A 20557-nucleotide genomic window follows, 5' to 3' on the forward strand; every position below is an offset into this window, starting at 1 on the left:
CTACATGACTGGCTTAATTGAAATAACTACCAGCTACCCCAATTCCAGAACCAATTTGCTCCTTTTTCTCTCTTTTCCTACTGCATCCTCTCCAAGCAGCAGTCCTTTACTGGTTTCCTTACTCCAGTTTCTGATCAGTCATAGGCTGGGATCCAACAGCATCATCTGATCGGTAACAGACCTTCCTCCTCTCCCTGCCTTCCTTCCTCTGCCATTCTTGCCTTCGTGTGGTTGTCTTTTTGCACATCTTGCCCAGGCATCATCGGGTCATGATGTTGCCTATAAGCATCAGAAAGAGAAGATCCTGACTCTGAGGCCTGCCAGCCGTTCCCCAGAGTATACATTGCAAGTCATTACAGTCACAGCACTTTCCTCACCTTGGGTGTGAAGTGGAAGGAGAGCACTCATGCTCTGCCTGTGGCACAAGGGTACTCTGACAGCAAGAGAAGTGTGTGAGATACATTGCCTATTCACTGAAGATGGGGATTCAGCTACTGGATCCTAAGGAGGTGTCCAATACTGCACAACCCATCTTGACTATGCCTACACTGCTAAATAAAAGGGGACTAGGGACTGATTTCTGGCTCCCAAGGCCCAAGTAGCATGGACTGGCTTGTGGCCACAATGTTTAAGACCAGATCCCACTAGGGCAGATAGTTTGGGTCTTTGACCTACCATGAGGCCCCAGATCTCCTCTGAGACTCCTGTGGTCCTAAAGAAAAATTATTATTTTGCGGGGGTTTTTTTGCAGCCCAAAGATTTGCAAGGAATTAGGCTCTGTTGCATTTCACCAGAGAGTTGTTTTTATAGCATGAAATGGAGGATATATATTGCATGCTGTAGGGCATGACAAAAGGATATATAGGTATGTTTAAGGACATACAGCCTGAAGAGATGTTAGAAGACTTTTTTAGGTGAACAAGACCAAACAGTGTAATCATCTGCTCAATACTGTCTTTTTGGATCAGTTCTTGGAGTGAACAATCATTCAAATTTTATATCCTTGTTTGGGTGGTCAGTTTGGAGGAGTGGGTACAGTACTCAGCCTTTCTCCTCTTTCTTCTTTTATTTAGCAGCATAGAGATACCCACAGAAACCTCAAATTATTTCTAAACGTGCTAGCTCAAGCATAAGAGACCGCATAATTATTTAAGCATGGAATCGGGACCTTACTAATTTGTCCTACTACTTGACTTAATGCTAGCTTTCCATTATATGGAGTAGCAAAGCCAAACAAGTCTCTATTAATCATGTATCCGTGTCGTGGTTTAACCCCAGCCAGCAACTAAGCCCCACACAGCCTCTCGCTCACTCCCTCCTCAGTGGGATGGGGGAGAGAAACAGAAGGGTAAAAGTGAGAAAACTCGTGGGTTGAGATAAAGGCAGTTTAATAGGGAAAGGAAAAGCCACGCACGCAAGCAAAGCAAAACAAGGAATTCACTCACTACTTCCCATCGGCAGGCAGGGGTTCAGCCATCTCCAGGAAAGCAGGGCTCCATCACGCGTAACGGTTACTTGGGAAGACAAACGCCATCACGCCAAACATCCCCCCCTTCCTTCTTCTTCCCCCACATTTACATACTGAGCATGACGTCATATGGTACGGAATACCCCGTTGGCCAGTTTGGGTCAGCTGTCCTGGCTATGCTCCCTCCCAGCTTCTTGTGCACCCAGCAGAGCATGGGAAGCTGAAAAGTCCTTGACGAGTGTAAGCACTACTTAGCAACAACTAAAACATAAGCGTGTTATCAACATTCTTCTCCTACTAAATCCAAAACACAGCACTATACCAGCTACTAGGAAGAAAATTAACTCTATCCCAGCCAAAACCAGGACAATGGGGAGTTATATTTTTATATATTTATCTCTATATTAATATTTACATAAAAAATTTCTATCTAGGCACATACCAGATGCATAAAACAGCACCATCCATCCTCTGCCAAATGTGAAAAACAAAAGCATAGGAAGTCTAGTTCTTCTTAAAAGTCAGAATTTTAGGAAGAATTTTTAAATGCAGAATTATAAAGTGCAGAACAATGGTTTTTTGTAGGTTGAATTAAAAAAATGGCTGACCTGCTTTAAGTAAAGTTGCTCCCAAACTCTTCAGACTGACCACCAACTTGAAATGTTTGAGCGTTAGTTTCTGAACTTTGTCCAGGTTGCTTGTGAATGGAAACAGCATTTTATAATAAGAAATCTCATTTGCAATAAGAGATGCTTCCCAAACTCTCTGTGGTTTTAGTGGCTCCCAAAATCCTCTAATCAAGCTGAAGGGTTTTATACAAACACAAATGGAGAGACATGGATCCTGCACTGATTCCAGGGAAAGGTTCACTTTCAGAATTGTAATATTATAATACAGAAATTAATCTAGTAATTATTTTAATGAAATAAACCATGAAATGCATTATTATATTTAGATGCTGAGGTTTTAAATGGGGGTGTAAATTTGATAGTGATTAGATTCTTTGCAATGTTGTTTTGCAGGTCCTTTTCACCAATCTTAGCAACATACTGTACAAACAGCCTTTCGGTGTCATTTGAGTCCTGGTGTCATTGAAATAGTATCACAGGGAGGCAAGGCTTATTTAGTAGTTACATAATGTATTCCATATAAATCCCTGGATAGGCAATGCAGCATTTTTTTCTATGGTGTGTCTGGAAAGTTACTCAAAACAAACCAAAATCTTTCTGATTGATTTCTTTAGTCACTGGTGTTGTACAGATTTTCAAGAATGACTGCAGCCTTTACCCTATATTTGTTGCTCCTGCTTCTTTAAAATCCAGAGTTCAAGCACAGTAAAATCAATGGCAAAATCTGTTTATTTCAATGGAACCAGGTTTTGGCCCTAGCAGAATACACAGAGAAAGAGCCCTTATCTTTTTTTTTTTCTGCCAATGGCTATCTGTAGGCTTATTTCAAAAGAGTAAGAAGCCTTTCTAGAACATAATGCTTGGTGGGAAACTACCCAGAAAGTCCAGAAGCTGAAAAAAGGAAGAAGAATCTTGGAAAAAAATAAATAAAAAGGATCAGCTAAATTTTGTGTAATATTTATGAGAACCATATAATCCCTCTTGCTGAGCACAGGGGGCCTTAGAAGGTCATTACTCTGCTAGGCTAAACCCTGCCCAGTGCTCCCCAGCCCTGCCCAGGATCCCTAAAGCAGCAAGTCTCTTTGCCAGAAGGCAGTAACTCAACACTCAGTAGGTGAGAGCATGGTACTGATAAACATAAATCCTGCAGCAGGTGTTTGGGGAAAGAATATACAAAAATACTTTGTTTTGAGTCAAAAAATACTTTGCTTATTCTCCCAAAGAAGGAAAACACTGGAGGTACTGGTATATTGAAACCAAACTGTGTCCCAGTTCCCTACTTTGAGCCCAGTAGCCTCTAATTGTCTCATTTCAGTCAGATCAAATACTGGAACATCAATGCTTGTAACACTGGAATTACGTGTCTGTCTCTAGCAGTTGCCAGTGCTTTAAAATCCAGAGACTTTTTATGCAGAAAGAATAAAATGGAAAACTTTCCCGGCAAACTCCCACAATAGTTTCCCTAAGCTTCAAGCAAAACTGTGAAAAAAGTCTACTTTATGCTCCTAAGGATTATTTTTCAGTCAGATTTTTTTTTTACATCTATTTCAGAGCTTTTGAAATTTATGTTTTAAAATTTAGCACATTGCATTAATAAATCAGAACTCTGTGGAAACAAATTATGAGACATAGTTATACGTCAAAAAGATAAATCAGAACTTAATGGCCAGGATAGAAGATATTTTCTAATCAGACAGCTAGAGAACTAATTAATGTTATCATTTGTAAACCAACCAAAGAAATACAGCCATTTCGTAGTTGGAATGCATAAATCTGCTGGCAAAGCTAACACTTATCATTTGGATCATTTTGTCTAATGTTTATAAATCAGTCTGTTAAATAAGATTTGAGCAAGATCTATAAATTAACACACTAAATTAAAAGTGTGTGGTTTCTGCTGATAAATAAGGACTTACAAGTGTTGGAGATAACCAAGCAGACAACAAATTCACATTCCTTGACTAGATGATGGTTAACCGTCATAAATCAAAGCTGTAAATAATGTTTATCTCCTCAGATGTTCATGTTTCAAAAAGCCCATTTTAAAGAAAAAGAGAAAAGCTGTGAATTTAAATTCTGTCTCCACTTCAGCATACAAATAGAGTACGTAGTAAAGACCAAGAGGAGCATGAGTAGATTCTCCTATTTGAACTGCCACAATACTAGCTTTTGTTCTGCTTTGTTTCTAAGCTTTGAAGCGAGTGGTATGCTGGTATATGACTTGCTATAAGACCATGGTTCATACTATTAAGCACATCTGCAAATTGGAGGATGACTGTTTCCCCCCCCAAATTGAACACGACCTGACAAGACGGAAGAGTATCAGGCTTCCCTCTGTGGATTTTCATCCTCTCCCTCCCCTGCTCTGACTGTCTGTGCAAACAATGGCAAGCTGAATACATCTCATGCCAGAAGGCAGCAGGTTACTAAAATACCCATGACATATTTATGCAAGAAACATGCTGTATAACATATGGGCCTTGGGAGCCGTTCCCACCTTCTGTCCGTCTGTATTTTTTTTAACTGTGAGAAAGCCAGATGAAGAAATTTACTTCACGGGGAAAATGAATTTTCAGGCAGGATAAGAGAACAAAGCAATCAAAACAAGTGAGTGTAGGCACAAGCCTGAACTTCAAAGCACTTTACTAGTTCTAGTGAAATAATTCTTGCAAACTTTAAGTCAGATGCCTAAGCATCATCCTGGGTTAAGAGGTGGAGAAACCTGAGCCGTAAGGAGGCTGGAGCCAAAATGTTCAGCAGGGGCAACAGATTTTGAGTGCTTGACTGAACAAATATATGCAAGGCTTCAGGCTGAACATGAGAACATAAGCAGCAACATAAATCAATGGTTTCTTTTGAAAATGTGGTTGTGGATTGAGGATGGCTGGAAAGGCAGCTGCGACAGCACTAGAACTCAGTCACTTCTGGCTCCTGACTTACTGCTGAAACCTTGACCCTTTCTAAAGACCTCGTCCCAGAAACCTCCACTTACACAAGAGCTTTGAGCTTTAAGACTGCAAAGAATCACAATGGAGTATTTTCATACTACATAGTCCACAGCGTGAGGAAGAAGATTTCCGCAAATTATTTAGCCTATATAAATTTAGAAGCAGATATGTTTGACCCACCTGGATACCTGGGAGGGGATCACTTGCTGTCACACAGAAGACCTATGTCCAGTAGATCAATATCTGAGCAGGGTTAGTAAGAAATGCAACAGTGTTTAATAGCAAACTGAAAGTTTCAATTTCTGCCAAACTTTTGCTGCTTTTATTCCTTTGCTGTATCCTAACTGACACACAGGGTCTCCATCTCCTAAGCTAGGATTTGCTGTCTTTAATAGGAGAGAGTGTAAAATGCCAATCCTGATTATTAATCAGGTTTCCTAGATGCCAATCCTACAATATCACTCTCTTGTATCAGTCAGCTCATTTGGGGTTTGCACAAGCACAGTTAGCATAAGATAAATTGCTCTAATCACTGAAAGTTGTTTCAGTAAGTAATTTTGAACACAAACTTCAATAGTTTGTCAGACTCATGGGAATGGAGTCTTAAAAAAAGAAGACTGTACTTACACACTTTACTTATCCACTAGAAACAGAAAATAGCTAAGTATCTATATTTTATTTTTAAGAACAATATTTATTTTTATTTTATTTTATTAGTTAGATATTATTATTATTATTATACATTACTGTTAGTTAGAATGTGATAAACTAATAAGATTATCCATAGATGGATGTTTTTTCTTTCCTCTATGGAGCTGTTTGTGTTACCATCAGTTTCTGTATTTCACCTATGAAACTGGATAGCACCCTTAATTTGAGGGTTTCTGGGCAACCATGTGTGAGGAAATAGATTGGAAAAGATACGATTTACATTTATGTAATCAGCACACATGGATAAGCGTCCCTATTCAGGCAGTAGGAGATGTACTGTCTACAAAGGCACTAACCTCGCTTCACTGGGAGAGCCATGCGTTTCTAATTTGGCAAGCTGATGGCAGCTTTATAATCCCTGCTTCTTTCCGTGAGGGGGGTGACCACGGTGACTGGTGAGACAGCGTCCTTTATTGATGCTGTTAAATCTGTAGTGATGTGTCAGCATCTGAGCCTTTATGAAGCTTCTCTAATTCTGGTAATCCAAGTGAAAGGACAGCTTTTGGAGGAATATGGCATCTCTCTCTTTCTGGCTCCCATGTGGAAGGGTCAGGAGTGAAAAGGCAAGTGAAAAAAAGTGACAGCCCCAAAGCTGACACTACACAGTTCAACATTTCAAGCAAAATATAAAAAAGAAAAAAAAAAAAGGAGAAGGAATTAGGAGAGGAGAAGAGGACAGTGAACCTTGCTTCTAGCAGTCTGCCAACCACTTGCCAGATTTGCATTTGGGTAATTGCTATCTGACAAGAAAGATTGTTTGATGCACTTATGATGGACTTCTAGCTCAGCCCTTCTCCAGCAGAGACTGGTAAAATAGGTAGTAAAATCTGGTACGTACTAGGAAAAAGTAGGAGTTAATACCACAGTAGCAACACAATTAATGTACTTCTTCAAATCCATGAGTCTTACAAACATCATACGCAACTTGCTAAACTAGTAATTATGTCAGTTTTAATGCAAGTAAGGTGCTACCGCTTTCAAGGCTGAACCTTTAGCTGTCTGCACTGGGTTACAGTAGAGCTGCTTCAGCGAGTAGTGAAATATTGTGCCCAGTGTGTTTCGTTACAAATGCAAAGTGATGCTTCCCTTTACTCTTCGGTTTCTGCAACAGAGAAGATGATGTGACCAAGCTCATAAGGAGCAAATATTCATCATGAGCCTGAGGTAGCGCCATTGATTTCCATCAGAACAATATGACATGAATAGGGAAACCTGCTTAAAATCGATGTCACATTTGAGCCCAGTATTGTCCCCAGAGCCAGGGATTCAAGTCACCATGGGTGTGGCTGAGAGTCCTTTCAACTCGTTCCTCAGCTCTCAAGACCGGGCGCATTGCTGGGCTAGAGGGTGTCACATCCCATTAAGTCCCTTCACATATGACATGATGCAACCTGACATAACATGTTTGGAGGGTTGAAAGAACGTTATCTCTGTGTCCACAGGCACTGAACACCAAGCTACTAAGCCTAAGCACGCAGGCAGTGATTCAGGGCATCAGTGAATAGGGCTTTTCTTCTCTTTTGGGGAGATTACATTAAGGCATAGTCATGAATCATTTTTCACTTACTTTACGTAAGTCATACTAGGAGTCTTAAAATTCAGATTTTATGCCTTTAGATACATTTTTGCACCTCATAAGAATTAGCAACCATGCAGAGAACTCGAGAAAACCCCAGGACTCCAACGCCAGTACAGACATCTGGGTTTGGAAAAACACTCCTTTCGGTATTAGATTTATGAAATCTGGAGTCAGTGAATTTCTAATTGAGATTTTTTACTTACATTAGAAAGCGGTTTATGCTATCTAACATAGACCTGAGCATAGGTGTAAACCTCTTTGTATGATGAGTGAGGAGGATACAAGGGACTGAGTGGTGACCTACTAAAATTAATAAATGTAGATTCTATTTCCATCTTTGCCTGTGACTGTGTATGTGATGCTTATCAACTGATTTTTCTCTCTGGGCCAGAGATGGTGAAACAGTATCATACAACAAGATCAGTAGATGTCTACTAATGTAAAGTATAAGGATCTCTCAGTCATATTTTCTCTGCATTGATTTAATTCTCACTATAAATAAGCTTCAAAATAAAAGATAATTTCATTTTGAAATAATCTAAATTTTTTCCTGTTCAGAAAATGACAAATCAATATACTTTGACAGCTTTGACATTTTTACCAAATGGAAATTAGATGAAATCAACCCTGTCAACTCATGCATTCTGATTAAAAAAAAAAAGAAAAAGAAAACCAAAAGCAAAGTTCCTGGTCAAGTTTACCTGCTATATTGCTTGAAATGATCTATTTGTCTCCAATGAAAGCAGTTAGCTTTACTAACTGTTGAACATATATCCTGCTTGAAATTTAATTGTTTCAATACATTTGCATTGAAAACTCGTGCAGAGACTAGAATAGCAATATCTGCATCAGCGTCCCACCCCCATCCTCCCAAATTTCTTCCCTAGTAGACAGGCACATAAAGAGCAGTTGCCGGCATTGCAATCGCCATGTCTAATCCTGTTTGGGGTGGGTCTAGTTCCGTGCCCAGCTCGGAGGGATGAACAAATTCCACGTGGGACACAGGTTTTCAGGCAAAGGACCTGTTCCCTCGCCCAAGCGAGGTCCGCTGGGTGCGGCGCTGGCCCAGGTGTCTCCACCCGGAGCTCCTCCAAGAGGCTCTGAGGCACAGCACAGAGGAAGATTCAGTGGGGGGGGGATGGGGGGCTGGCATGAGGCTCAGCTGCCCCCATATTCAGTGTGCGGTTGTCCCTCCTCTGTACACAATAGCATCGGAAAGCTTTTGGTGGGATTGCCCTCCCACTTGTATTCACCCTGCTTTGAGCCACCTGCTTAAGCGCTGGTCGTAGCACCCTAATTCCTCCCGTAGTCTCTATTTGCAATAAGCCTAAATGCTTCCCTATCGCCTGCAAGCAACCCCTCTAGCTACACGGGGTGAGAAAGGAGCAGGCTGCATCACGGCTGTAGGTGCCATGATGAAAACCGACCACTTCCTTATCAGGGGACAACAGACCAGTCCGTGCAGTGCTGTGAAGCCGTGGGGGGTGGCAAGCGTCCCTCCCAGCCTCCCGAATACTTGTTGCTCGAGAAGTTATCTCGCTCAGGTGTGAATTCAGAGGTGTTGAGACCCAGGCGGATTCCTGTTTGACTCTCCCTGTGTGGTATCCATGCCTTTTCTACTTACAGTGGTGATTCGGAGTGAGATGTTTCAGTCCAGAGCAGTCAGAAACTCACAAGGTACTTCGTTTAGATGCCTGCCTCTTTGATCAGCTGCAGCCACAAGCTCCCGTGTGAATCTTCTCGAATGAGCAAGTGAGTGAATGTGCCTCAGAGACTGCCGTGTTCAGGAGGCTGCAATTCCAGCTGAATACGACCAATTTTACTGTCACCTTTTATTAAAGGCAGAAATCAAAACTTATGCAGGAAACACAGGTAAGCTATACCATGCTGAAAGCGCTTTTTTATATACATGCACATATTTACTACATGTAGAAATACAGAGATACACCTATAGATCAGCTTATCGTAAGATGTAGACATCTTATGATGTTTCATTTTTACCTAGTTAGTTCTCTTCATGATTTAAAGACAGTTATATATTCATGACCTCATTAATTTAATAGGTTAAGTGCAAGAGAAAAATATTTTTAATTTAATCTAATCATGAATACCTCCGGTTAGTCATCTAGTGACAGGAAAGGAATTGCATTATTTTCTTTTAAAGATGAGGGATTCAATGTGCTCTGACAACACGTGGCTAGTATTGTCACACTGAAACCATCGTTACCATGTGTTTTTCCAGTCTGCATTTCCATAACTGACAGCTCTGAGACAACCCATATAAAGAGCAGTCATAAATAATAACCCCAGTAAGGGTATATATACTGTGCTATCACTGTCCCTTGTTAGTGGAGTATTCACTCTTATGAATCAGTAGAATAAAATACTTTTACCTGTTGACTGAAGGCTTAATATTTTTAGAAGTGCCAAGATTCCACCGTGTCCATGAAAGCCAGCTGCACGTGCTTCACACTTCCCTAATGCCTATACTGTGTTTTCCCAGTGCTTAAAAGGACAGAGGGAAGAAACGGAGACAAGTTCCCACCTACCGAGCTTCCCGTCATCTGGCTAGATGAAAAGGCACACTGATAGATGGTGAAATATAGTTCTCATAAATTTTTTAACAAGGAAGGCAGGAGATGCAATAGCTTTTAGACTACACTTTAACCTAACTTAGAAGCAAAATGAATAGCGCATTACTGCAGCAGTACGAGGAAAGAAAATGCAAATCCCCAAAACCCCTGGATAATTAGTAACTCACCCAGCTCTGCACTCTTTCTAAATGTTGCATTAAATATGTACATGGAATTCTGATTAACCGTTAGATTGCTGCCAACATTTTTCTCCATTTGTATTGGCTTTGGACAGATTTCTGTCATGGAAAAAATGTTTCACATACCAAAATATCAGTCTCTGCTACTGTAATTTTCTGCAATTATCCTAAATTGAGTGACTCCAAACTGACTTTGCTGCCTGAAAAAGTATGACCTCAAAGTGTGTCTAATGGTATTTTGATAGCAGGAAAACATAAAACTTAGAAATACAAGTAGTCGACTGTCAACTGTAAAGGAAGTAGACCAAGTCCCACCTTTTGTGTGTGGGAAAATCAGTCATTAAGTGTCAGCAGACACCCAATTTGCCAGGAGAGCTGGTCCAGACATACCACATTTGTTTTGTTTTCTTTTGTTTTTAATATGCTATTGATTTTCTAAACAGTTGAGTATGGTTTATAATAGCAATAACCTGCATGAAGCCAGCCATTACATGGGATAACACCTAGTTTATACAACATTAGCTTTTGCCTCTAGTAGTTAACTGAGAAACTAGATTAAAAGGAGGGGTGTTAGTTTTTGTTTCTTTCTTTCTTTTGTTATTAGTAATGAGTGACGTTAAGGTGAACATTATTTGCATATTTTCAGGTGCTTTTGGAGTGGGGGGAAGATATGAATGATGAATCATCCCTTTCTTTTTTTTTAAGGCATTAACTGGCCAGTATTTTTGCAACTGGATCACACACAGGCTGCATTTCATCAACTTATTTAAGCACGTGTTTACTGGAATTACATGCACTGAAAATTAAACATGCATTTAAGGGTTTTGGCTGAATTAGGCTGTTTAAAATAGCTTTGGTTCCTAAATGAGAGGTGGCAAGGGATTATTTGTATGTATCCTAACTCAAAAAATTGGAAGCTGGTCTTCATGTTTTCCCGTAAAGCAAGCAGAATACTGGCCAATTTATCATGTGCATTAGATGTGAATAATTTGGGGTTGTATTCAATTCTGGTGTTATTAAGAAGCCTTAAGAAAATTATTCCTACCCTGTTAAAGGAGATACGAATGTTACAAACTACGAAGTACACAAATTATTACAAAAGCATATTTCAAGTGTACCTCACTGCAGGCTGTTGTCATCTTCTCATGCACTGATATTTGCCCTGCAGCACTATTTATTAGCTCCACCTCTCTTTCTCTGTTTTATCTTTTTTTTTTAACCTTCTTTTTAATAAGCATATTGCTTTTCAACACATTTAGCATGCAAGTTTAGTGAAATGGTCATGTTGGTTATTGATGGTTGTAGCTAATGTATTATTACTCATCGTGTTACAGAGAGTGAAAGTGATTATTTTTTAATCCTGTAACCACAAAACTATTTATGCTTTTTTGGTGTCATCTCTTGTACTGCGTCCTAATCCATTTCCACAGAGGTTTGAGGTGTTCCAGAATAATTTTGTTGGTTTATCTCCCTATTGGTTGTTTCATTTTAATATATATGTGCTAGTGTTAATAGTTTTAACAAAACATATCCAGTCATTATACAAAACATAGCAAAATTTCATATTCCTATTTTGTTTAAAATATGTTCAAGTCGACAGACAGTTACTTACAGGTACAGACTGTGAAAACCTCCAGGCTGGGATATGCTCTGATCTGTAGATACGAATTACTACAATAGTAATAAAGATCATTTGCAAAAAATTGATTTCTGTACTTCAGTCCGAGGTGCTTGGTTCAGACCTCTAAGCTCATTTGCTTAGAGGTCTGAAAAAATCTATATGTAAAAATACACCTGTAAAAATCTATATGTTTAAGGGAGGCTTTATTCATAGAGAAGGCTGTTCTATTTCTTAGAAGCCTGAAAATTGAAATAGCAGCCATACAATTCTCAGCATTTACAAAACCAAAATATATTGTGTTGTTTGGGGGGAGGATTGGTTTTGGGGGTATTTTTTGGTTTTGTTTTTACCTGAATGCATGATATGCACAAGAGGTACCACCCTTGTAGGATATATTGCTGAAAGAACTATGAAAGCAAAGGGGCTGTAAGCTTTTAGGCTCTGTCTATCAAGTCTGATATTTTGACCACTGTAAATTGTAGTCTTCTACTTTTGGCACTATTTTTGGTAACTTTTCAGTGATAATTCAGTGGATTTAGAAGAGAGCTCTAGCATTCAAATAACAGCTTCAAGGTAGGTGAAATCTAAGCTCTAAATAACTTCATACTGGTTGTAGAATAGTTTATTAAGACATCTCAGAAGCTGTGTTTGGATGAACTTAGTGGAGCTATTAATTACTTTCTGTATTTATAATACCATTTCTATAAGCTTTGGAATTAAAAATGTAAATAAGATATTAAGCTGCCTAAGTATTTAAAAGGTTCAAAGGAAAAAAGGCTTACATCACTGTTTAATGTTTCAGTGACCTCCAAAGGACAGATAACAGTGAAGACCAGCAAAATCAGACATTCACTGCAAAAAAAGCCATTAACTTGTTATTATCACATATTAACGCGTCATATATCTCTCACTCTTCCAAATTCTGATTATATTTCTGGAAGCTGTAAAAATATCTAGCGTTTCTCCATATTTTGATTAGAATGCTTGATTTCTTTTAGACTGTAGAGTAAAAGCACAGTGAAAAAGACAGGAAAGACAGCACAACAGAAGCTATGGATTTGGAAAGAGTAGAATGCACTAAGCAAAAGCCGCATTGAGATGTCTAAATATATAAAAGCAAGCTCTGGTTAGGTCAAATCACATTAGATTTTGTTGCCAGTATAGCATACTTTCCATATTGAATATATTTTTTAAATCTAACATCATCTTCATAAAAAGAAAAACTATCAGCTTCCATATAAACTGTCCTAAAAATAAAAGACATTAGTAAAATTCCAATTTGAAATTCTCTAGTTTGAAATTCAGCCCTGGTGCAGCAATGAACAAGTGCGTATTCTGCACTTCAGCAGAACTTCAAACATATCATGACTGCAATGGGTTTTGCCTTGTGCTGAGGTGTATTTGTATGTTCTCCATAAGAGTTTTAGCATTTAATATCTGAGTACGAAGCTTTAGGCTTACTTTTTACTTAAAAAAAAAAAAAAAAGCTGCATGCTGCATTTTTGAACTGGAGTCTTAGTGTTCACTGTTGAAAATATTTCAGTATTTTTTAAACCTTTATTTTTTCATTTAGCTTAGTTGTGCAGTAGAATGTGTGGGAAACTTAAAACATGACCGCAGGCTGCCGCATGGCACAGTACTGTTGCCCCTCTGGGCACCGTCTCCCCTTTGAACTGCCCTGTGGGCTGGATGGTAACAATATCATGCCCTCAGGAAATGGTCACTTGTAGGGAAAAAGTGGAGACTGAATTGTCCTTTGATGCCTGCCTCTGCCCGGCCTCACAGAAGAAGAAAAGTTTGCACGTCCACCTCTTGGCACCGGGTCCCTTCCTGACGTAAAGGCTGAGCTCCCCACAGGTTGCTGGCCAGTGCCGGAGCCAAGCCTCCGACCGTGCTCTCCCCTTTCCACCACCCACCCAGGACTCAAATGGGACCCGCCCACGCTGTGGTTCTCACACGCAGTAGAAAACACAGGCAACCAAAGGACTCTCCTTTTCCCCTTGAAGTCCACCCGCAGTGTGGCAAGATTTCATTTTCCCCTGCTCCCAAGGCCGAGATGGCTAACGGTGCGGTGGCCTGTCACACTCTGAGCTACATACAGCGGCGGTGAGTGGTGAAGCTCAAAGAGCAGTCGGCAGAGCTGCTCTGTAAATCATCCTGTTCATTAGTAAATGGTAGTTAAGGAGTAACTCTGCTTGCACTTCACTTTACAGCCTCATACATCAGCTGAGCATGGCACCCACTGTTGTTGCCAGATTCCCAAGTAAGGGACGTTGCTAGATTGCAAAGTCATCCTCTTTCTCTGACGCCTGAGGGATACAGGGCTAGCCACCCCACACTGACCCCTGATGATTGACTCATGGCAATACGCAAAGTAGGAAAGTCAGGCTTCTAGTAAAATGGGAATTTGAAATATGTCTGATGTTCTCCTAACCAGTTGCCAATATAAGGCACTGAAGAATGTGTGGTTTAGATCACCTACACGCTGAGTCCAAAACCCATGTGCATGTTTTACATCCCTGGTTCAGAAGCCTTAGCTTTCTTATCTCGATTTGGGATAGCTCAGCTTTGTGTCCTGAACGGCCTCGGTTTGACCCCTGGTTTGTTATATAGGAGGGCATATGTCGCATTAAAAGGTGCTTTTCTACTATTCAAGCCGGGGTGAGCTTGGGGAATTTCTGTTGGTCAGAAGAAATATGTCACCCACTGGTACATTAGTGCGTGCACCTGGGTGGGTCTGTCTGACAGGCTCCCCTCAGGGCCTGAGCCACTCAGCCCAGGAGGTCCACCTGCACCTGCTGGATTTCAGCAAAAGCCTGTGTTGGGAGAACATTAACGAGCCACACCAGGAGAGAGATCTTTTGTACTACAGCACATTCACTACTCACAGCATCTTCTTTAGAAGCAAATAATTCTGTGGCAGTGCCTCAGTATCTTAGAAAATCAACTGAAGTCATAACAGCATCACTGTTTTCATTACCTGTCTTATATGGAAAGCATGAGCTGAGGAAGCTCTCCAGAGCTGTGTTCACACTGAAATCAAAGGTCTCCCTTCTCCTGATGCGAACCTGAAGGCTTCATCGGTATCAAGAGAACAGCAGCCTCTTGCAATGGTTGCACTGCAGAAATGGTCCATCCTAAGATTGGAGGGAAGCATTGCGCAATCCAGCTAGTTTAAAGCAGATTAAAAGACATATCTATTAAGTGGAAAAACAGTTGGAAGCAAATTACAGGATAGTTCAGTAACAGCTGCAGGAATCCCTGGTTGAAGGACCATGTTACGCTAATCCAACCAAACCTGTGATGGTGAACATAGAGTGTGTACACTGGAATTGGCACATGGTGCTACTATTAGGAACATGCCACCTGCTCCCTGGCTACGGTGTGGGAACTTGTATGTTCTCAGCATGCCACCACCACTTTGCAAACGCACCATGCAAGTTTGGAGAAGCTTTGCTGTTGTATGGAGATGGGGACCAGGAGGTCATAAGGCAGCTAAAGACTTTCTTCAGTGGAAATCACTTGACATAAACCTCATGTGGGGTATGGACTAGACGGTCTTTTCAACTGCCAAGTCCAGGAATGGTCATGTTGAGAGGGTATTGTGCAAAAGCTTCTAGCTCTGCAGGAACTAGAGTTCTTTGTCAGGTATCCAGCTCTCTTCATTTCACAAGCACTGCTATCTATCTACAGAATTGTTAGAGTCTTAAGGATGAACGCCTTGTTCAATTTAACAGAAAATTCTAGTAAACCCCTGATTTTGAAAACCTCTCACTGCTGCTTTTAAATGGGAAGATGGGAGTCTAACTTTGGATTCATAATTTGAATGGAAAACATGAAGAGATTTCAGATCTTACTTAGCTTTTCAATTTGCAAATCAATTTTTATTCCATATATTCAAATACAAATATTGTAAAATTTGGTACTTAATCGTGATTTTAAATAGAGTTGGAATACTTCTTAATTGCCACATTTGCAGCATTTGAATTATTTTAATCTGGCAGTATAGTAAGGAAAAAGGGAACACTCAAGGGCAGAATGGGAAAACTTTTACTGGGAATTATGTGCTTGTGTTGAGAAAACAGAATGCAATCTGAGAGCAGGGAAGACCAAGGCTGAAGTAAATTCCCTGACAAAGACCAAAAGAACTCAGATGCAATACAGTTATCTTTTGTGAAACAAAATATTGTGTCTTATTGAATCTGATGCATAATATAAAAACTAGAAGATTGTTTTAGTGCCTGGATGATTACTATTCCCAGCAGCTGTAAGAGAGACAGATCTTTGTCTGTTGATCTCATTAAGGACACGCCAGGTTTCGCTCAGTCCTTGAGAAAGGAAATGTTTTAGGCTGCTCTGCTGTGATTGTTTTACTGTCTGCAAGGAAAGCTGCTTGATGGCCCTACAGGATCTGCATGTGGGGAGCACAAAATCTACCTGAGATTATATCTTACGCAGTCATATAAGGTTATGACAGAAGATACAACAAAATGTTGGAGACTTGGAGTTAAAATCTGACCATGTAAATAAATTTAAGCACATGGAGAAGTATGTGAAGTTACACTTATGTTTGGAAGGCCCAGGCTTAGCTATGCATTTATTTCATCTCTGTTTTGTGTCAAGCAGACTCTTAAAACTCTTTTCATGTACTTCTTTGGTGGGTAAATAATAACAACAAGTCAACATCAACCATCTGTTGCACATTAACAATTTTAATTTTAATGCATCCAATGACACCTGGTTTAATGGTCTTTTTGACTTAGTTGCCAATATGAGCAGGATGAGCTTGATAATTGCAAGGGTGTGTAATTGATTGTCGCAGGTGGAAACGTACCACTTATTATTGTATACACTGAGAGAAGTGCCTTCAGCAACTGTGGGTTTTGATCTCTAAAAATGTAAATTGTTTTGGCTTTGAAGGATGAAATTTGGTCTTTAAGGCACTGTCAAAGGCTAGCTGAAGGAGGAAAAAAGGGCCCATTGAGGAAAATCAAATCTGAGCTGTAAGCTAGCTATAAATTGCTGGCAAAATATCTTTTCTGCAGACCCAGTTTTCAGCAGCAGCTTTGACAAAGGACAGCGAGCAGCAACGGAAACTCAAGAGCAGAACAGGTGTCTCCAAGAAAGTGTCAGTGCTGTCATCCAAAAGCAGTAACCGGGATCTTGTATCCGATGACAGTTGAGAATGCAGTATGGAAAAAAAAGTCTCTTCAACACTGGTATTTCTTTTAAACATGACGTTTGGTTTGTTCCACAAGGACCAAGGGGAAACAGGCATCACTGCTCATACCCCAAGCTGAACAGAAATGGGAAATTCTGCTACTTTTTGAAGGGAAAGTACAAGCTTTAAACTCCAGTACAAAAAAAAAAAGAATAACTGTGCCTTATTTTCCTCACCTTCACAAATGAAAACTTGAAAGAGCAGAGAAGTAGTTTTCTTAGAAATAGGCTGGCACAAATTTTTGCACCCGTCTATTAAAATAGCACTTTCATCTAAACGAATGTGCTATGCCCTTTAATGTTCGATACACTTCATAATGTTCAAATGGTCGAAGGGGACCTTCTTCTTCAAGATTTTCACCACAGATAGTTCACTTGTGGGTAACATCTCTCATGACGACTTCAGATTTCCCCACACATCGCAACGTGGTATCTTCATGGTGGAATTCAGGAGCTACAAATTACAAGAGGAGACAGAAAAGTTCCAAAGATGCCAGAGAAGCATTTGTTCTGAAGCTGGGAATAAGATATATGACCTTCCTGTCATCTTCAGGAATGATAGATAAGTGAAGTGGGCTAATGGAGTGACACAAAGGTGTACTGTGAGCTATTCATCCAGAAAAATGTTATCTGCATTTTAATGTTATGGGTGGTAGCAACCTTTGAAGCTGGTTTAAGAAAATAAGTTTTGGAAGTTTTGCCACTTCATTGTAATGGATGACTATACAATAAAGTCACAGCTAAAACAATGTCTGATAGTGATACTTACATAAAGTTGGGCAAATACAGCCTGCAGGTTTTTCTGAGCTTTTTCTTTCCTAGAGTTTTTGTGGCACTCATCACTGCAGTATCTAAGTATCCTCTGGTTAATTAGATATGCATGATAGGTTCCTTACTGGGAGCCTACTTCCTAGTTTAGGAGGTTTTGCTTTGGGTAAACATGGCATTTTTACTCTTCTCCATCCCCCATTAATTTAATGATGGTGAGAAAGCTTCTCTCAAAGAGGCTCCTGCAGTGCACCCTGAATGTCATCATTAGTCTAGAAGTTCATTTCTCCGATAAATATTTCAGCTGAAATTATGCATTTCCTGCTCTTGCACACTTTGCTATAGGCTCTTTAGCTTACCTTTTCCCACAAGATTGCAACTACTTTGACAGATTATGGCCAAAGACTTGGCTAGTTGGACCCTAACCTGCTGAAGGTGTTGAAAGTGAACCTTATGTTGGCATTAAAAGTCTGCAAGAAGCTCGCAGAGCCATCAAAGCACAGCAGTGGCCTGCACCATTGACATGCCACGTATGAACTTGCTTCCACTTTCATCCCTGATATGGTAAGTGCCACGACCCGGTTTGGGACTTCTGACACTGGGACATGGACTTGGATGGGACGCTGTGGGGCCTTCCCAGCCACCTGGGCCAAGAGGCTTTTGTCCGTGCTAAGTGAAAGACTAAGTCTAACAGGACCCCAGAGCTGTGCATAACTCTCACAAATACTGTTCACAAAGAGCACGGGTGCAGCTCCTTCAGACTGTCGCCGTGTTGCAGCTCTTAGTGCTTCTGGCTTGCCCACACGAGGTCTTGCTCTGGTCTGTATAGGTTCTTACACTGTATTGGTGTCCTATACTTCTAATGACAATCCAATTAATTCTTTTTCTTGGGCCACTTTTGTGGCTGAAGCCTGTGAATTTGCTTTGCTGAGCTTACCACTTCAATGATTTATCTATATATATTTATTCATCATAATCTGCATAGTAATAATTTTATCAAAATACTTGTTTCCTACGGGAACTGGCCTCCGACAATTGCTTTTGTCTGAGAATTTTGTGAACAGTGGAGAAAGGAAAAATCCTTTCTTTTAAACTGTAAAATGCCATAAGTGGCCACATTTTTATAAAAGCTGTCAAAGTTTTGCGAATCATGAAGAAATTAGTAAGACTGCAACCTGTTTGTAGATGGCTTGTGAGAATTGTTGAAAACATTAGTTTTAATGGCCAATTTTACCACTGTTAGCTCAATCAGCACAAGAATTATATTTCTGAAAGCTAAGACAACTTGGACACATCATCCAAATTTCTTTCCAACATGTTGGAAGCAAAGGAAACTGCTGTGTTTACTGAAGAGGACAGCTTTGTTGTAAGAGTTTATTTTTACTCCTCTTCTTACTCAGTTACAGGGAAAGATCCTATAATTATCGACTATCTTTTAGTCGTGATTTACTTGGTGAAGATTGATTAGCACAATCAGTCACTCTAAAGCAATTTTCATCACCAAATATTAGATGGTTTCTTTTCCTACTTGATTAACAGTCCTTTTGCAGGTTACATTGTAGATGTAATTCTATAAACACGGCTTGCAAAGTGTTGTTATATGGAAAATCCATATCTAAATATAGAAATTCTTAAATATTTATGGGTACTAATTGTGTGCATGCGCATGTGCACACATGCGTGTGTGTGTTTGTATATATGCATATGAAGAAAATCTGAAAATGTCGATTATATTCTAAATATGGAGAATCCTAAACATTTGGATTCAGAGATTAATCTTCCATATATGTATATGAATAATATTTTTGTTTGATTTTATCATCCTGCCTCAGAATAATCTGCATACAAGAAATTTAAAAATCCTTAGACATGCTTAGCAGAAAGTAATTCACATTTGTCCTTAGAAGTACAACTAGCTTAATACATTTTAACTCAGGAATTGTGTTCAGATTGTTTTGGGGTTTTTTTATTTATTTGGAATGCTTGCTTTTGAGCTATTCTGTTTTAAGTGTTGGGCTTCAAAGACTGCACTCTTTGGTTCTGTTCTCTAGGGCTTACCTTAGGTGAACTGCTACCCCAACTGAAGAAGTCATATGTAATTCCTATCCTAAAATCTTCCTCAGATTGAAAAGAAAATAAACATGTTCAAGCACAGATTCAGCAAAGCTGCTAAAGTGTCTGCAACTCTAGTTATTGCAAGGCAATGTGTATAGTATAGATCAAATAATATAGCTCACTCTTACAGCCATGTAAATAATACATTTGCCTATAAAAATGTTATATGTGCATTAACAAAAACTCAGGTTTAATGAGCAACTGAACATTGTTGATTCTGCTTCTTGGTGCAGTCTCTTATGCTGTACAAACACAAGGGCTAGCAAACTGCAGGTATGTGCACAGGAGGCACAGAGTATCTATCAGATGGGGGGGTTCGTTGCTTTGAATAACTTCTTAACCTGCGGCTGATCTAGAAAAAAAGGAAGAGGCTTCTACCCCCAGACCATGGCCTGGGGCAGCAGTCTTCCCTCAGTAAGTGGCAGTGATTGTGCTGCAAAAGGAGAGGCTGAGGATGAGGCCTGTGTAGGGGATGTAGGATTTGGGAGAGGGACGAGTTCAACAGGTAGCTGCAGCAGGTCCCTGTCTCCCACCGGGGCTAGCAGCCGGCGTGAGGACATTCCCAGTTTCCTTCGGTGGCTGAGATGAAATTATTTCTTGATTTCCCCAGCATTTTCTTTTTTTTTGGGGGTAAATTCAGTCTCTCACTTTGCCTTGACTTTTCTTGCAGTGCCAGCTTGGCTACTCAGTTCCAACAGTGGATACAGCATTTTAGACCAAAAATT

Source organism: Calonectris borealis, chromosome 1 (genome assembly GCF_964195595.1).
Source record: "Calonectris borealis chromosome 1, bCalBor7.hap1.2, whole genome shotgun sequence".
NCBI lineage: Eukaryota > Metazoa > Chordata > Aves > Procellariiformes > Procellariidae > Calonectris > Calonectris borealis.